Source organism: Cygnus olor, chromosome 5 (genome assembly GCF_009769625.2).
Source record: "Cygnus olor isolate bCygOlo1 chromosome 5, bCygOlo1.pri.v2, whole genome shotgun sequence".
Taxonomy (NCBI): domain Eukaryota; kingdom Metazoa; phylum Chordata; class Aves; order Anseriformes; family Anatidae; genus Cygnus; species Cygnus olor.
This window is the reverse complement of record NC_049173.1, coordinates 43,248,096-43,265,138: the sequence shown is the minus strand read 5'-3', so window position 1 is coordinate 43,265,138 and position 17,043 is coordinate 43,248,096. Positions and strand designations below refer to the sequence as shown.

The following is a 17,043-nucleotide window of genomic DNA, read 5'->3' as shown; positions in this document are numbered from 1 at the left end:
TCTCAATTTCTGAAAAGTAAAATACAATGAGATGTTGTCATCACTGTTAATAAGAAAATTGCTAGAGCAGAAACCCATTCCTTACTCAAAGAAAAAATAACACCAAATGGGAAGACTAAGCTGGGTCAGAGCAAAATACTGCAGTTAATAAAAAGCCTGCAGTTAATATACCTCCCATAGATGCATTTTCCCTAAGGAAAAATTGCAACTTGCAGACTTCAGAAGGAAAAATTATTTTAGAAAGGCAAAGTTGCTTTCCAAACTCACATAGAGTGCATTGAGACCCAGAATTTCACACTACTCAGTTCTGTGGCCAAATATGACAACCTGACTCTTGCAACATGACTCTTTCTTATGTGCAGAGAGACTGCGACTGGGAAAAAAAAAAAAAAGAAAAAGAAAAAAGAGAGAGAGAGAGAACTTCAAAGGTAAATGAAATTTCCGACTGTGTATGCCAGTTTGTGAAAAAGCTCTGCGCTTGCTGGTCATACAAAAGACATCTAGGTATTTTTGGTTTTGGAAATCAGGTATGATTTCTACAGTCTTCCAAAATCTGCCACTATCAATTTCAGATAAAGGTTAAATAACTCAAACTTTTCAATGATATTTTCTTTTTTACCTGAATCAGAAAGCAATTTTACATTCAGATCTGCGTCTAATGTTTGAAAGTCTTCTGAAAACCTTTTCCTTCACATTATTGTCAGCATGAAAGACAAAGTCTTCTGAAAACTGGGTCAGGAAATGACATCTCCAATGATATCCATCTATTTTGGCTCTGATAAGCCCTTTGAGAGGACTTGACCCAGAAGATCAATAAAATGACAAACGACTAAAATGTACAAATCTTTCTTGCTTTTACCCATAGGAGAGTTGTGTCCTTAACAGCCACAGCACTCTGCTCCTTCATAATAAACATTTCACATCTTATCAGGAAAGGGTATCTCACTATCAATGACTGCCCAAAAAATCACTGCAGCTAAAAATGTCTCCAGAACTATCTGTGGCATACTTAATTTACACTTACAAAATTATTAACTGATATTTACAAAACCAGGTTTGTTTTGTTCAGTAGAGTTGGTAAACTCCTAGGAAGTTAATAACAATCACCTGATTTTCAGGGTTAACTGAATTGACTACCCAGATATCTCCTGATAGCCAGAATAGTCAAGTATTTCATTACTGTTTCATGTTTACTTTCTAGCTAATTTTAATTTCTAATGCTAGAAGACATAAATAGCTCTGTAGAGGTGAAACACACTAGTATTGTTATTGTTGTTGTTATTATTATTATTTGTTACAATTTCATGTGTATCATGATATATTCAGTTATGTATTACCTAGTCTGAAGAAAACCATTTTATAGGCAGATTTAAGGTAATGAGCATTCAACTTTAAAAAACGGTTCTGGTATCCTGTAGTTCCTCAATAATAATATGCTCTTACATTCCAACAGAGAAGGATGGATTATGGGTTTTTCAATTTGCATCAGGCATATTAATTGCAGAGTAGGATTTCCACATAAAATATCAATGTACTGGAACAAACTGTTAATGTACCAGAATATGAACACTTACGTTCATTTCTTGAGATTTAAAAGCAATCTTCTTCTTTTTTCATACATCTGAATAGCATGATTTTTTTTTTGCCTTTTTTTTTTTTTTTACGTCTGTTAATGAGAACAATGTAACCAATGTTTTCTTAAGACCTTAATTAGCTTAAGTGTTAATAGTGCTGTACTAGTCATTGTACTGGCAAACAATACAACAAGCCATTAGGGAAAGAAAATAATTTACAGGGTATGGAAAAACTTTTTAGAGCAGCTTTTAAGAAACATGCCATGGAAGATCAACTTTATGTTGTAGCAGCAAGCAAAGAAACATTTAATTCAAGAGGGTTTTTGTTGTTGTTTTTAATTGTGAAAAGACACTCCTAGACTAATAAAAATGTATTTGGAAGTAAAGTTCAGCTGGGAATTTGTAAAGTGATTGTAATGATACAGAATAGCAAGTTTAAGGTTTATATTTTATCTGATTCATTCAAATTGCACACAGAATCCTAGAAATATGTTTTAATAGGTATTAATATCAAAAAAATCTCTGTACAGAGAGAAAATTTGATTATTTAAAAACAGGTAAGTAAATATTAGATAAAGTGTTCTTTATGACTGATAACAGTGCAAAAGGGACTTCATGTTGTTTACAACCATTATCTTATTATTTATAAATCTGAGCAAGCACATATTTTTCTTCAGTGTCCCATAGTAGACTATGACTACACTAGAAATACGCTGTTGTCAAGACAAACAAATTCACTTTGAGTTTACACTGTTTTGTTTTATGACTGCTCTGTTTCAAACTACCAGTCTTTAATGGGCCTTCAACTTTTTCTATCTTTTCTTAAAAACAAAAAACAGCAAATGAATGCAGGTCCTTCCTTTTAAAGCCAAACAGAAAAAGAAAATATTTAAGTTTGCATGCCACAGCTGCAGGCTGTGAATTATCACACTAGGGAAGAGTAGAAATACCACCCACATAATACAACAAGAGGCCTGATTCATTTTGTGTCTGAAGCAATCATTGTGGTCTTACAAAGCCGAAATGAGTTTCCTTTGCAATCTTCATGGGGGAAAAAAATGAGAATATAATCTTTACTAGTTCAAAGCAAAATTCCACTTTCTTATTTATTTCCTAGTTCTCATTTTTATTTCTCTTCCTCAGATCTACTATTTTGCAACTAGTTTGGCTTTACATATAACAGTGAAATTGAATTTGAGATAGGATATAAAGGAGAGCTGCAATATCTTCCTGGCCCTATCAGTCCCACCTGAACTTGTGACAAGTGATTTAGTTAGTGTATAAGTACCATATCCAAGGTACTCTGCAAAGTCTGTTTTTTAGGCTCCCAATAGTTACAGGGCAATCAGAAAACCTTGCTTCCTATCTTGCACACAGTATGCCATCTGTTTAAGATCCCAGTGGAAGCACCTGCCTAGGGTCCTCTCTGAATGTGCAGGACTCTACTCGATATGCATAGACACTCTTTATATAGCTTCCTACAGATCATCAATAGTGAATAATGAAGAGACTGATATTAAATTCTGCCTTTTAAATTCTTTACTCAAGGCTGCAAGGCTCTTGTCCTCTTGGGATCGTAATGCCTGAATTTTCACTTGAAGAGCTTTAAAATGCTCAGGATCTTTCTTTCAAAAAAAATGAACAGGATTAATGATTTAAAAGTTCAGCTACTGACAGTAGTTGATGACTGCAGTAAAAATCTATTGGCTGCCGTACTTGTCCAGAAACAATCCTTGTTATTGCCTTAAAATATTCAGACATGCTGTCCATCGCTCCATACAATACTGTATACAATGAATTGCGATTAGTAGGGCAGAAGGACAGAAGGGAAGAAGGGATGAAGGGGGGAGGTAGAAAGGAGGGTAGCTGATTTTAATTCTCTCTTGAAGAACATGCAATTAAATATACACTTTTTACATCCCCAGTGAGTGTCTTGGACATGAGATTAACATGTCTGTCCTAAAATGAAAATTGCAGGTATATTTTTAACATATGTGAGTAGGTACACTTTGAAAACACTTCCCAGAGCAGGTCTCAGCTGAGTTGAATAGCTGCATGAACAACTTCAGGATGCTGACCAAACTTGGGACTGGTCAGCATGGATGATGTACTAGCCTGCTCTGGATAGTGTAAGGATGTGCAAGTGCTTGTCTCTTGATCTGACCCTACAAGTCTTGCTCATAGAAAGTTCATAGATTTCAAATTGTTCCAAGGAAACAAAGATTTAAATTAATTAAAATAAGCTTTACTTTAATTACTTTTTACTTAAAATAGCAAAAATTGGTTAATATTTCAATACTCGATTACAGTAATATTTCTCTGAATTTAAACACAGATTTAAACCCAAATTATATTCTATATGATTCAAAATCTTTACTCACACCTCTATGTACTGAAATTCATTTGTATTTCAGAACTAAGACTTAGGCCAGTACTTATTCTAAGGACAGCAGGAATATAGCTCAGAATTGAGTAAACTCCAACAAATTTTGTTGAGATCTGTTCAGTTTTAAAGAGATACAGGTAGTATATTTAATAACCTTAGACACATGTAATGATCTTGTAGTAGCCATTTTAAGCTTCTGTAAATCAAGACATAAAAATGACAAAACATGCCAGCTCCCCACTTTTTAGTTTAATCAGAAGGCATAGTGTTAGATGTATTTTATTATGTATATTAAAAAGTTATAATCTCTGCGAATCTTGCCAGGCATTGCCTGCATACTCAAACTAACTGGCTTCCTAAACAGAAAGGAACCCTAATGCAGGGAAATAACTGTTCTGAGAGCTTTGGCATGGGCCTCGTTGCTAGGGAAACCATTTCTTTGTCTCGACATGTTCAGAGTGGCTGCCTCATTAGACACTGAACCTGATCATCACTTTACACTATGGGAAAAAAAGAAAAAAAAATAGAGAAGAGGAAAAGCTAACAGGTCTGCAAATCTCTAAGAAAATGCCAGGAATGAATAGGGGTAATCTTAAATAAATCTAGGTGTAATTATATTCTTAATTATATTCTGTTGAAAGTAAATTTGCACAAGTTGCTGTATTCCACATTCAGCTGTAGGTGGAGGAATGAACAATTCTTGTATGTCTTTTACTGAATTAAAAGAAAAAAAAAAGGCCAACTGCTTATGTTTTGTCTTTTTGCATCTTTTAGTTTTAAATATTGAAAAACATCTATTTAATATGGTCATTCAGCTTATTTAACTGCCTGAGACATTGCTTTAGTCTTGCTGCAGCAGGTTTTATTGATGGAGTCAGAAGCATAAAATGGCAGGGAAAAGCCTATAGAGGTGCATTTATTATTCTGATCATAAAGAGGAGTGGTAAAAAAAATAGCAAAAGTGTTGAAAATATATAGTGACAAGAGAGTTACTTTATGTTAACTGCTAAGTTTTAATCAAGGTACTAAAACCGGCACCACATAAACATCTGAAATGCGGCAGAACTAGATGCGGTTTTAAAGCATTACTCATTGGTAATACAGCTATGAACCCAAGGTCCCTCTGGAGCTCAGCTCCTGCCCTTGGCTGATGAGAAAATCCTTTGAAAATGGTCAGAGCTTAACCCCAACCCTCTGTGCTTTATAAATATCAACAAAGGGAAAGGATTTTAGAATCATCATCCTCAAAATTCTGTTCTATGATAGGAAAAATGAAATCCAAATCGCAGGTGAAACAGTTAAGAAATGCTTAACTTCTTTATTCATATTTATGAATAAGGAAAGCAACCAAGCTAGAAATTATTTTTTCTCTTTTGTTTGTTTTTGTCAGATGTGAAGGTGAGTAGTTAGGTGTATAAACAAGAGGACACCTGACCAGACAGCCTGACAGATTAACGGGTTATTTTCCATGAGTATAAAGAAATGACACAAACTAGATTTACATGCACTTGCAGACATTTTCCTTCTTAGTAGGTGGTAACCTATGCTGAATGTCTGAGTGTTGCCTAAGGAACAATATTAAAATTAAAACTTTTTTTTTTTTTAATAATGCTTTCAACAGAATGAACATTTCCATGGATATCTTTCCCCTCAGTGTCAGCATTATTAAATATGTTTTTTGCAGGTTACAGCTGGAAGAGAAGAGGAAAGAAATGGCAATGTAATCATCAATCTACTACATGGCAAGAACACATTCTTGCTTTCCTCAGAAACTAGGGTTTTTCAGTTCCATGGCTAAATGCTTTCAAGATTTAATGAAAGATGAGTTGCTACCAAGATAAATAATTTTTCCAAATGGGGACCTGAGGCAGAAAAACTTACTCTAGAATGCCTCTGTAATTACCAGAGTGTTTTGCTTTCTACACAGCACCCTATTAAACAGAATTACACATAGAGAAGAACTAGATGGAGATATTTAAAATCAATATACAAGGCAAGAAGTAGTAGTTAGAAAGGTACAAGGATATTGTTTGAAATAGGCCAGATGCAAGATTTGAAGCAATTGTTCTTTGAACACTTGACTTAATAACAACTTTTGGTAAATACAGAGGAAGTAAATGGCTTCAGTATAAGACACATTTCAGAGTCCCATTCATGTTCTGAGATGTCAAATACCATTTTTTTTCCTTGAATTACTCTCTACTGACATCATTTCTTGATTGCATTTCTCTACTGACATAATTTCTTGATTGTATTAACAGATCTAAAATGTAAATTTTTTTCTCAATTTTTTGTAGAGAAGTTCAGAGAGAAAATTGAAGATATTTGAGTTACTTGCTGATCTCTCAATGTAGACAAAGAAAAAACATTTAAGAAAATGTGTGCTTTTTAGTCTGAAATGTTTTACACAAGTAAGGTACATTTTCTTACACAAAAATATAAAGAAACTATATTCAAATATAACTTTTGATCCAGCATAATTTTTAAGCTTATATGTTAATTTTATCCTTATCGTGAATTATTTGGGAATTTTTAATTGCTAAAAACTGCACAAGTTGCTCTGCTTTTGTGGATCAGGTCCTCACCTTTAAGAAGGAAAAACTTCTACCTATACATTTAAAATTTGGTAAAATTTCTACAGAAAGTGTATTTATCAGTGTATTGAAAATAATATACATTGTTTTTAATGTTCCAAACTATGCAATGTACCTAATAGTTCACATTCCTTTATTTTTTCATAAAGTGTTGTGAGACCCAAGGAAAGAATCTTATCAAAATTTAAGAACATTAATTATTTTGCACCTAATATGCAGGCTCTGGGGCAGAAATAGATGCACAATCACCATCATAGCTAAATCAGAAACTTCCAGAGCTGAAAATATAAGCAGTACTGGTTGGATGTAGAAGACCATGAAAGAAATAAAAGGCACTTGTACAGACTGTAGAAATCTTCAAAGTCTCCAAGCATAAGTTCTTATATAGTCCCAGAGCCCTCAAACTGATGCCTGAGCATGCAAGTCAGCCTTTCAGTATGACAATCAGAAAGCATGCACCAAAAGATCTGGACCTTTTACAGTGATGTAGGTCAAAAACTCCTTGGTGTTATGATGCCGTGTGCATCTTGCTCTGTGGTCTTAGTTTACCTCCAAGGCCACTGCAAGAAAGAAAGCAGCAGGCAGCTTCATCTTTATCCTTTTGTTTTTAACATGTGATGGATATCACCCCCTGGATAGCCAACTAGAAGCACTGATTGCACACAGTGATGTAATTCCTAGCTCTTGCATAGTGCACATGCAGGACTGGGAATAGCATTGTTTAGGGTATATGCAGAAGTGGCACAGAAGAAAGGTACAGGTCTCTCACCTGAGTTTGTGTTATCAGAACATGATGAGTGCCCAAGTTTATTTTCTGTTTCTTTCTCCTTTTGGAAATACATCTTTAAAGGTCCATGCATATCTTCCTGCTGTGGTACCTGAATTTAGAGGCACAGTCAGTGAAGGGAATCTTAAAGTTTTCATTTGATTTGCTAGAAAATTACATTCTCTTGTTTCTCTGTTCTGTTTCTCCATTTGGTGATATAATAATAAAAATAATTGCTCAGAGCTGGAAAGAGAAATAAGAAGCATAAACTATAATTTGGGCTGCCAAATGCCAATTTTCTTAACAACGCCCCAAATTTACACCCTTTGGACCCTTTGTAACTTCACCTTAAAAAGAAATTATCAACTTTAAAAGAAATTATTATTATCAGCCAGATGATATTACTAAACACCATATTGTCACTGCAAAATAAAGACTGCTCACTGTTTTCACAGAGGTTTGATAATGGCAGAGTTATAAAAATACCCTTTCTAAATGCAAGCCCTGGAATATAGTGTCAGTGAAGTTTAACTGCAGTTCTTGTCTCATCATAACATACATTGCAAACCTAGAGTACACATAAATGTTTATTTTTAATTTTTATTTCCTGTTTCACTATGATTTAGCTTTTGAAATTCTCTCTGAAACAATAGAATTGCATGTATATTTGTGAGTGGTATTTCAGGTGTAGTCAAAAATATTTGAAATTATGCAAAGATGTACTTTCCCTTCTGAATATGAAATTTTAGCAATACATGCATTGACATTGCAGAGGAAACAAACAAACAAACAAGCAAATAAATAAATAAATAACCTGTTGGCAGCAACCTACCATTATCAGTCCTATTCCCAGTCATACTGAGGCAGAAAGCAGCTGTGACACTTCTGTGACTGCTCCAGCCCACTGTAAACAGGAGGTGGCAGTTCTAGTCTTTGATCCCATATGCTGCAGTGTTATAAAACGGCAGTAACTAACTGGGGAAGACATTTCCACAATACGCAAAATAAATAACTTTTCTAAGGCTAGCCAGAGCTGCTTCCTTTTAATCCCTTTTTGCAGGAGGCTAAAAAGTGTTACAGAAAGAAAAAATAAAGAAAGAAAGAAAAAAAATAGAGCAGCTTTCTGACAGCTCAGTATTGGTAGTGTGATAAAGACTCCAGAGCTCTCTGTTCTGTAACCAAGGCTTTTTTTTTTTTTTTTTTTTTTCTCCCCAGTGTGCTACCACATAAAAATTATATTTTTAGGGCTTTTATGGAAACATAATCCTCTTCATTCATCTCATCCTCTCCTCTCTAATATTTTCAAAAAAGTTTTATTATCACCAAAAATGTTGTTTATTCTATAATACTGAAATTCCACTTAAAAATAATGTAATACATCCTGACCCCAATATATAACAGTGAAAGCTGAGAGGAGTGGATCCAAAATCTGACACAGTTTGCACAACAGGTCATTATTTTTGGAATTTCTGTTGCCTTCTGAAGATGCCCCTCATTTGTTACAAAGATATTCCTTTTATCATTAAAGCAACTTTGAGAAGGAACCTCTCCTACCTGCTCTAGATATGGAAATGAGAGAACCTCAAACCAAGATGTTAAACAAACTATGACAATAAAGAACAGCAGTGAAGTAGAGCCACTCTGAAAGTCTTTAAGCCCAGGAAAACAAGGAGCAGAACATTGTGAAGGAGACAGTCTGATATCTGAGAGAAATAACACAAGTAAGCATTGTATTTACTGCTTTTAAATCCAGCTCCATGTGTGATCATGAAGCATGTCAGGAATTACAGCACAGACATATTGCACAACTACATTAAGAAGGAGGTCTGGATACAACTGCCTAGAGGATGTCTACATACTAGGTGAAGGTGAGAACTACTTAAAACACTTGGCATTCCAAATCATGCAGGGTAGCAAATATATGCAAGGTGCTAGTCTCCATCACACAGAATCACACAGAGTCATGAGGCTAAATAATGTAATTGACAAGCTATAGCACTTCTTAGTAAGAGGTTGGGAATGCTTCATTCTAATATTTTTTATTATTATTATTTTTTTAGCTTTCTGATATTCTGTATTCATCATCCCTGCAAGTAACTTCTCTCAGAGCTGAATGACTGCTTTGTACCATGGAGTGTGAAGCTAGGACATAATGTCATGTCAAAATATCCTACTTTTCTCATCCTGTCATCCACTGGGAACTCCAGTAGTCAGAGATTCAGAAGTGTACGTTAATCTTCACAGGGTTATACAGGACATCTCTAACTGAATTCCCTTACATCCTCAAAATCAAGTATGTTCAATTGATAAGACAAAAGTCTGATATTGTTAGTCAGACAGGCATGTACTCTGACATGTTTCACAATAGGAGGAGAATCTGGATCACATATTGTAGCTGTGAAGGAGAATGCAAGTGATAAGACCAGCACTGAACTGAAGAAGAAAATGGGTTCTAATTGTGGAATTATTGAGAAGGCAGGAAATTAGTATAGAGGTATTGACACAAACCATTCTTCCATGATCTTTCTGAGAGATTTAGAAAACATTTTAAGGATTTGCATACAATAAAACTCTTACAGTTTAATTACTGTGTACCAGCTGAGCCATGATAACAGTTCCCAAGGAGGGGACTTGGGCATTTGGACAAAATCAAATGCAGAACAGTCCTTACTCTTTATTTTCTAACCTAGCTATGTTTAATTACATTGTATTTACTGAGTACTAGAGGAGCATAGATGAACAGTTGTGTTTTTTTCTGACAGTACCTCAGACTGTGTTAATCTATATTTCCTTGGGCTATTTCCTGAAAAAAAAAAAAAAAAAGGAAAAAAAAAAAGAGTAGTACAGTGGGGTAAAATCAGCACTGAATATCCAGATTTAAAGGGACATCTGGCAAACCAAACTTCTCACACAAGAGAAGATCTCAGAATAAGAACTAAGAGGCTGTGAAAAGAGTCGCAGATGTTCTGGGTATGAAACGGAAAAAAAGAGTACAATTTATGCTCCTAAACTTCTGTTCTAAGCAGGGGTAGGTGCCTCTTGCCTGCCACAAAACCTACTTTTAGGGTTTGAATTTTCTTACACTGAGACATTTTCACTTTGTCTCCATCTATCCATGAAAAATAAGAGCTAACTGCAACTGCACCTACTCACAAGGAAAAATATTTACTTGCCACATGGAAGAGATTTGGAGCCAAAACTTGAATTCCATTTTGCTGTGCATATGCAAATCCCAGGTGTCATGGGGCATCCTGAAGTCTTCTTCCCAGTGACTGCTGAAAATTGTATCACTTTTCCATATGTATCCCAAGTACACTGTGACTAGAATCTCCCTGAATTGTCTCTGTTGCATACCCCTGAAAAGTGTCATGAGAGTAAAATATAGTTAGTCTTTTTCTTCCTCTCTCACACACTGATATTCTTTTATGCAATAAAGGAAGGTCTATCTTTGAGAATCATTCACCTCACAGGACAGGTTAGCATTTGGGACACCAGGACTCAGATTCCTCTTGCTGCACAAGCAACAGAGCCTGGTCTCACACAAGGCTTGTGGTGGTGTCCAGGCACCTAGACTAAGTAGCTGAGCAGACGTATGCAGCCCAGCACTGCTGCAAAGACGGGAAGGAGTTGTCTATTTTAGGAATTATATTTTGAGTGTTTTGAGGTATAGCAGTGGTTATGATAGTTAGGTAGCTTTGTAGATGTCCCTTAAAAGGAAGACAAATGAAACACTCATAATGGAAACACGCTGACAGAGAGGAGGGAGGTTCCACAACTTCTCTGGGCAAAGAGTAAATAACTTGATTATTTGTCTTTCAACCCTGTCATACAAACTTAAAATGTCTATGAATTATGATGGAAAGGAGAGCATTTAACAGGATTTAACTTTAATAAAGGAAGTCAGAAGACATTTTAACATTAGGGGAACAGCATAAGAGTTATCCAGTCGGGCATAAATTCACTGCTAGAGATGGACTTTGACATCTTACTGTCATGGAATGTTTTGAGTACTTTCATTGAAAGAACAATTCAACAAGAGGCATCTTAATACAGTCTAATTGAGAAAAATGTCAGTTATAAAATCACAGTTTCTGGAATCACAAAATCAGTACTCACAAAAGTGTGAAAAACACTAAACAGAAAATGAAAGGTAGAAAAGAATTCAATAAGGTGAATTCTACATTAAAAGTTGGATAAACTCACTGAAAACAGTATGGAATTTGTTTCTAAATGAGCAACTGAAGTCATCCACCAGTGGCTTTAAACGGAAAGAGGGCAGTTTTAGATTAAACATGAGGAAGAAATTATTTACTGTGGGGGTGGTTGAGCACTGGAGCAGGTTGCTCAGCAAAGTGGCTGTCTCACTCCTGGAAGTGTTCAAGTCCAGGTTGGATGGGTCTTTAACAACCTGGTCTAGTGGGAGGTGTCCCTGCCCATGGCAGGGGATTCAGAACTGGATGGTCTTTAAGGTCGTCTTAAACCCTTCCAACACAGTCCATGAATCTGTCATTTTATCATCTCACTCTTTGTAAAATGTAACTGACTTTTTTTTCTATGATTTTCTTCTAAATGTTAGATATGAAAGTTTCTGTCACAGTTTACACATTGGCAGAGGTTCCTCCTGGAATTTCTTACACAGTAAGCAAATTTGTCCAAAAAGTTATCAAAAACATTTTCTTCTAGAAAAACTTTTTTTTTTTTTTTTTTTTTTTTTACCTAAACCTCACAGGTATATAGATGCATATTCTCCTCCACTGACTTTTTAGTCTTGCCACTTGCATCTTTCTCACTTACATCATGTGCTTTGCTTCATGAGTATTAAACGGTGTCGTTAGTTGTGACTCATCAGTACAGGCATAATCATATTAGCTCCTGCTCAGTGTTCTCTACTTTCATTTAAATATAAAAACTTTGCGTGCTGCTAAGTGATCAAATATGCTTTATTCCCAGGAAATTGTAATAAAATTCCTATCCATGCTTCTATCAAGGGAGGAAAAAAATACTTTTTTGTTTTGGTTTTCCTCTCAAATGTTCATGTCATTTCTAACTGTTCTAACTTCTTTCTTTCTTTCTTATGAAGGACTTATTATGAATTGTTTTGCTAAATAAACTGGACTCTGATCTGAGTAAAATTAGCCTAGAATTTTAACCAACTTAATGATAAAATGGATTTTTTAAGCATATGAGACTTTCTTCATTCAAGTTATTGGCTTTTCTGTTTAAAAACAAATTAACAGATATGAATTTTGTGATAAAACAAGCAAGACTAAAACCTGCAAGAGTCTGCAGACTGGCATTAGCATAGATGTAGTATTGGTAGTACTTACTTATATCCCTTTTAAAAAATAATAAGAAAGGAGACCAAATCTTTAGTGGTATGTCTATTTTCTTTAACTATTAATCACTAGAACAAAAACCTCATAAATATGGTGACAGACACAGAGTAATTCTTATATTTCAGAAAAGGTCAATCAAAAATAGATATGGTAAAAATCAGTCAGTAAATAATCTTATAAGGCTTAAAACATTGCACTCATTCTTTTCAAGTCACTCATTAGTCATCTACAGTGCCCTCAATGACATTTTTAACATATTATTTCTAAGTCCTTTCTTTATTATTGAGAAGGGAAATATTTTTAGCTCGCAAAGCTCCATCTGTAGTTGAGGTCTGGTTCACCATAAATGAACTATTTCCCAGTGGACAAGAAACTGCTGTGACAGGCACATTAATAATACCTCTGAATATCTACTGCTCCATTTTGTTTTTTGAAGAGACTTACAATTTTATAAAGAAATATTGGATGAACAAAAAGCAGGAGGCAAAAGGAGGTAGGAAAGGTTATTTTGTGGCTAACTCAGGTTGAATTATTGATTATTAACATTTCATCTTTTAAATTACTGTTTAAAATTACAATCCTAAACCCATGTTTTCAGTTTCAGTAGAAGGAGCTGCATTTTTCCATCACAGGTCATTCATTTAAGGGAAAAATTTCTGGAGAGGTTTAAATGACTTAGGTATCACATTGCATTTGAAAGACACTAGAAACCTGTCAGGCTTTTTCTAAAATCCCTGGAAATGTCTTAGATGACCATGTAATTTTTAAAATTACCTCCTCTCTTTCATCCCCTGCACACATACATGCACAGACATAGACACACACGCATATGCTGCCCTCAGTCTTCAACAAGAATTAAGTCTAACATAAGCATCTAATATAGAAAATTTGTACCTTATGAATGTTCTGTTCAGAGTCTTTCACCCTGGATTTCTACAACTATTAAATATATTGTAATAAATGGCTGAGATCTATGCCTTTCTGTAATCTAAGAATTTAAAAATCTGAATATTGATAAACTTTTAAATGACTTAAGTCACAGAATCTTTTTTTTCAAAAATGTGTCCATTTTTGAGTAGTCTGTCCCACTGAAAGTTACAATTTGGCTGTAATATTATTCATAGGATGTATTTGATCTATTCATACAGGAGATCTGCTCTTCATCTGTTTAACTGCAATTTTATGAGGACTATAATGACAAATATCAAAATATAAATGATTAATAAATCAGTTATGCAGTTTCAGAAAAATGATATTCTCAGTGTGATAAAAAGGAGGAAAGAAAGTTTTCAGTTGAGAATATAGAGGTTGAAAATAAGGATAAATAATTTGTTAAATGTCAAATTAATTTGCTAATCTTTGTAACAAATAAAGGGAGAAATACAGAGAATTCAGAGAAAACAAGAATGCTCAAAGGCATGAAAAAATAATAAATGAAAAGAATGTTTTTTTTTTTTTTTTTAATATATGTGAAATAATGAAGGATCAAAACAACATAGATGAAGAAGCATCTCCTGTTCCAGTTCTACAACATGAGAAAAAAAGAGATAATTGCATGGTGAAAGGTTTGAAATAGAAGGATATTTTGCCTCATAAAATATGGGAGGTGAAGAAACATAGAACAGTAAAATGAAGACTGGACAAGTAGTTTTCAGCATAGATCAGTGTGGCCATCCTAAACAAAACAGTCTGGGTGAAAGAGATATCCTGACTCACCCAGTACTAGGACGACGTATTCATGTAGTGAGTCTCTCATGAGCCTAGTCTACCTTAGGCTAAATACAGCGACACAGAGATACTTCTTGTTGGTGATGTATAGATAAAACTCTTCATGAGACTGCACTGTCAAGGAAGCTTGTATCTCACAGCTTGACAAGATTTAGTTTTGCCATCTGTCCAGGGGGAAGTTAATCCAATTCAGATCAGGACAGAAAGAATTACAACATTTTTTGGTGTTCTATTTCTCTTATGAAACTATGTAAACCCTTGTGCAACTACTTTTGCATCAGGGTAACCGGTAGAAGAAGCTATAAACATGGAAAGAGATGTGGTAATACATAACATGTTATGCTGGTGGCAGCATTTGGGAAATATTCCTATGACCGACATTTCTAATTAGCAGCAACTAATTTTTTTTTTTTTTTTCCTGAGGTATTTGGAGGAGAAAACAGTTTCGTATTTGTTGATCATTTCTCTCTTTCTACAAATGTTGATCTGAAAACTGGTATTCAGACCTTAGTATACATTATATTTAGACATTTCTTCCCTGCTATTATCCAGTTACACTCAGTGAAATAAAACTCTAAGAAATATTTTTTAAAGTCTCCAACTATAACAGCATATCTGCACACTATTTAAAGGTATGGAGAAGGTCAAAAAACAGGTTTAGTTCCAATGTGAATCTTGTGTGTATTGTCTAGAGCTTTTAAAAGAGCCATTAACACCTGCTGTCTTAAGTAGAGAAATAGACTCTGTAAATTCAGTTTAGAAACAGGATAAAAGAAGTTTGGCATGACTGACATGGAGGAGCACCAGCAACTAGACCTGACTACATATATGTGGGATAAAGAAATTTTTAGTTGTTAGCTCAGCCATAGTAACCATCCACATACACTGTTGAGTCCACTCCAGCTGTGGAGTGGGCATCTTTCTCTGAAGTTTAAGAACACTACCACAAATAATTAATTCATTACTGAGAACTGACTTCACAACAGTTTAATTAAGATTGCAGATCAGCCTCAGGGCTGACTATTATTATGGTATAGATAATAATTTAAAAGTTGAAATAAGACTGATCTGGACATCCTAGATTAGTAACTTGGAAAAATTGTTTTCACATCTATTAAAAAGGATCATCTTTATCATAGTATTTGAAAATCTTGTTTGTTTTCCTGGCATCATGCATGGAGCAAAGGTGTTTTATATATATGAACGGTCTTCGGAAAGAGGCCTTGAGCGGCTGAGATCTATAAACATAACTTGCACTTCTCAGTAACTAAATAGTGTACTAACAACTCAAAGAAACGCAGAAGGTGCAAGACAAATCAAGGTGGCTAGCCACAGTGCTCAGTTAAGAGTGCATTATTTAATCTTCTGATTCTAAAGTTAAACTGCCAATGTGTAAACCACTAAATACATGAAAGAATGATTAAGCATTCTGATCTTAGAAAATGGGTCTGAATCAGCCAAAAATAGAAAGCAATTGGACTGAGAATGAAAATAACTCTTTCACTGTAACCATCACTAACAGTGAACGAGCATTTCCAGCAGTAAGAAAGCAAACTAACAGTTATTCTCCAATCCCTGTTCACTCTGGAGAGTTTGAATGGGAAGTGCCCTTTCCCACTAGATGATTGAAAATAGCAGGTGATGAGACAAGGGTTTGCTGTGAAAGAGCAATAAAATACAAACTTACAGGAAAGTGAGCCGTTCTGTTTCCACTTGTTCTGTTGTTTTCATTTGTTTCTGAAGCTTGATTACTTGGGTACAGCAAAGAAACAATTCCCATGAGCTATTTTCTCATTTTGAGAACAGAAAGGAGTAATATCAAGTGGTCCAAGGAAGCAAGGGTGACTAAGTCTGGGATTTGTGAGGCTTAATGTTTCTTGAAACCTGATAGGATCAGGTCCTTTCTGAGGAAACACTCCATGGCATTCAGAATCTATCTGATGCTTTTAGCAAGAAAGCTTGCAATAGATTTATTTCCTTTAAAGAAGTCTGTAAAATAAAAGAATAGCTTATTCTATTCTGCCTCCCATGTCATTCACAAATTTAGAAGCCAAATTGCAGTTACAGAAACTTTATTAATGAATATACCTGAGTAAGGATTAAAAACAAACCAAAACACAACAAAAGTAAAACTAAACCAAACCAAACCAAACCATAACAAACTTTCTTGTCTTTTAGGTCATACATTGATCTGAGCTGGCTATTAGAATAAATAGTCCTTCCACTTGTACACAAAGCAGATATTCCCTGCAAATTACTAAAATAAAAGCTGAGCCCCACACTCTTGTTTTACAAAGTTGCATTCTAGAGCAAATCTTTAATCAAAGGCTGTTCTTGTCCTGGATGATTTTTTTCTACAAAAGAACTTTAAATTAATTATCTTTTTCCCTATTTTCTTCCCCTTCACGCACACAGGAAGTGATGAATCTGCACATTTATAACATCCATTAAGTGTTAGATAACAATCCTAACATCATCAAATCTCCTGAAAAGGAACCCTACATTTTGTATTACTGGAAAATTAGAAACTTTACTTAATATTATCTAAACATATATTATTGCAAATGGTGAAGGAAAGACAACATGACAGTTTCTTTAACATCAAAAAATGAGTTATTTTTAGAAAGCCAGTTTAGTAGTGTTTTGTTTTTGGTACTGT

General features: G+C 34.7%; 1 long non-coding RNA gene across 1 annotated transcript; it reads left to right on the top strand.

The window, feature by feature from the left end:
• The first annotated feature begins 4,358 nt into the window (after positions 1–4,358).
• Positions 4,359–5,819, top strand: LOC121071661. Its single transcript, XR_005820733.1, has 2 exons — positions 4,359–4,507; positions 5,645–5,819. It is a non-coding gene; the product is annotated as an uncharacterized LOC121071661 (long non-coding RNA).
• Positions 5,820–17,043: the final 11,224 nt, after the last annotated feature.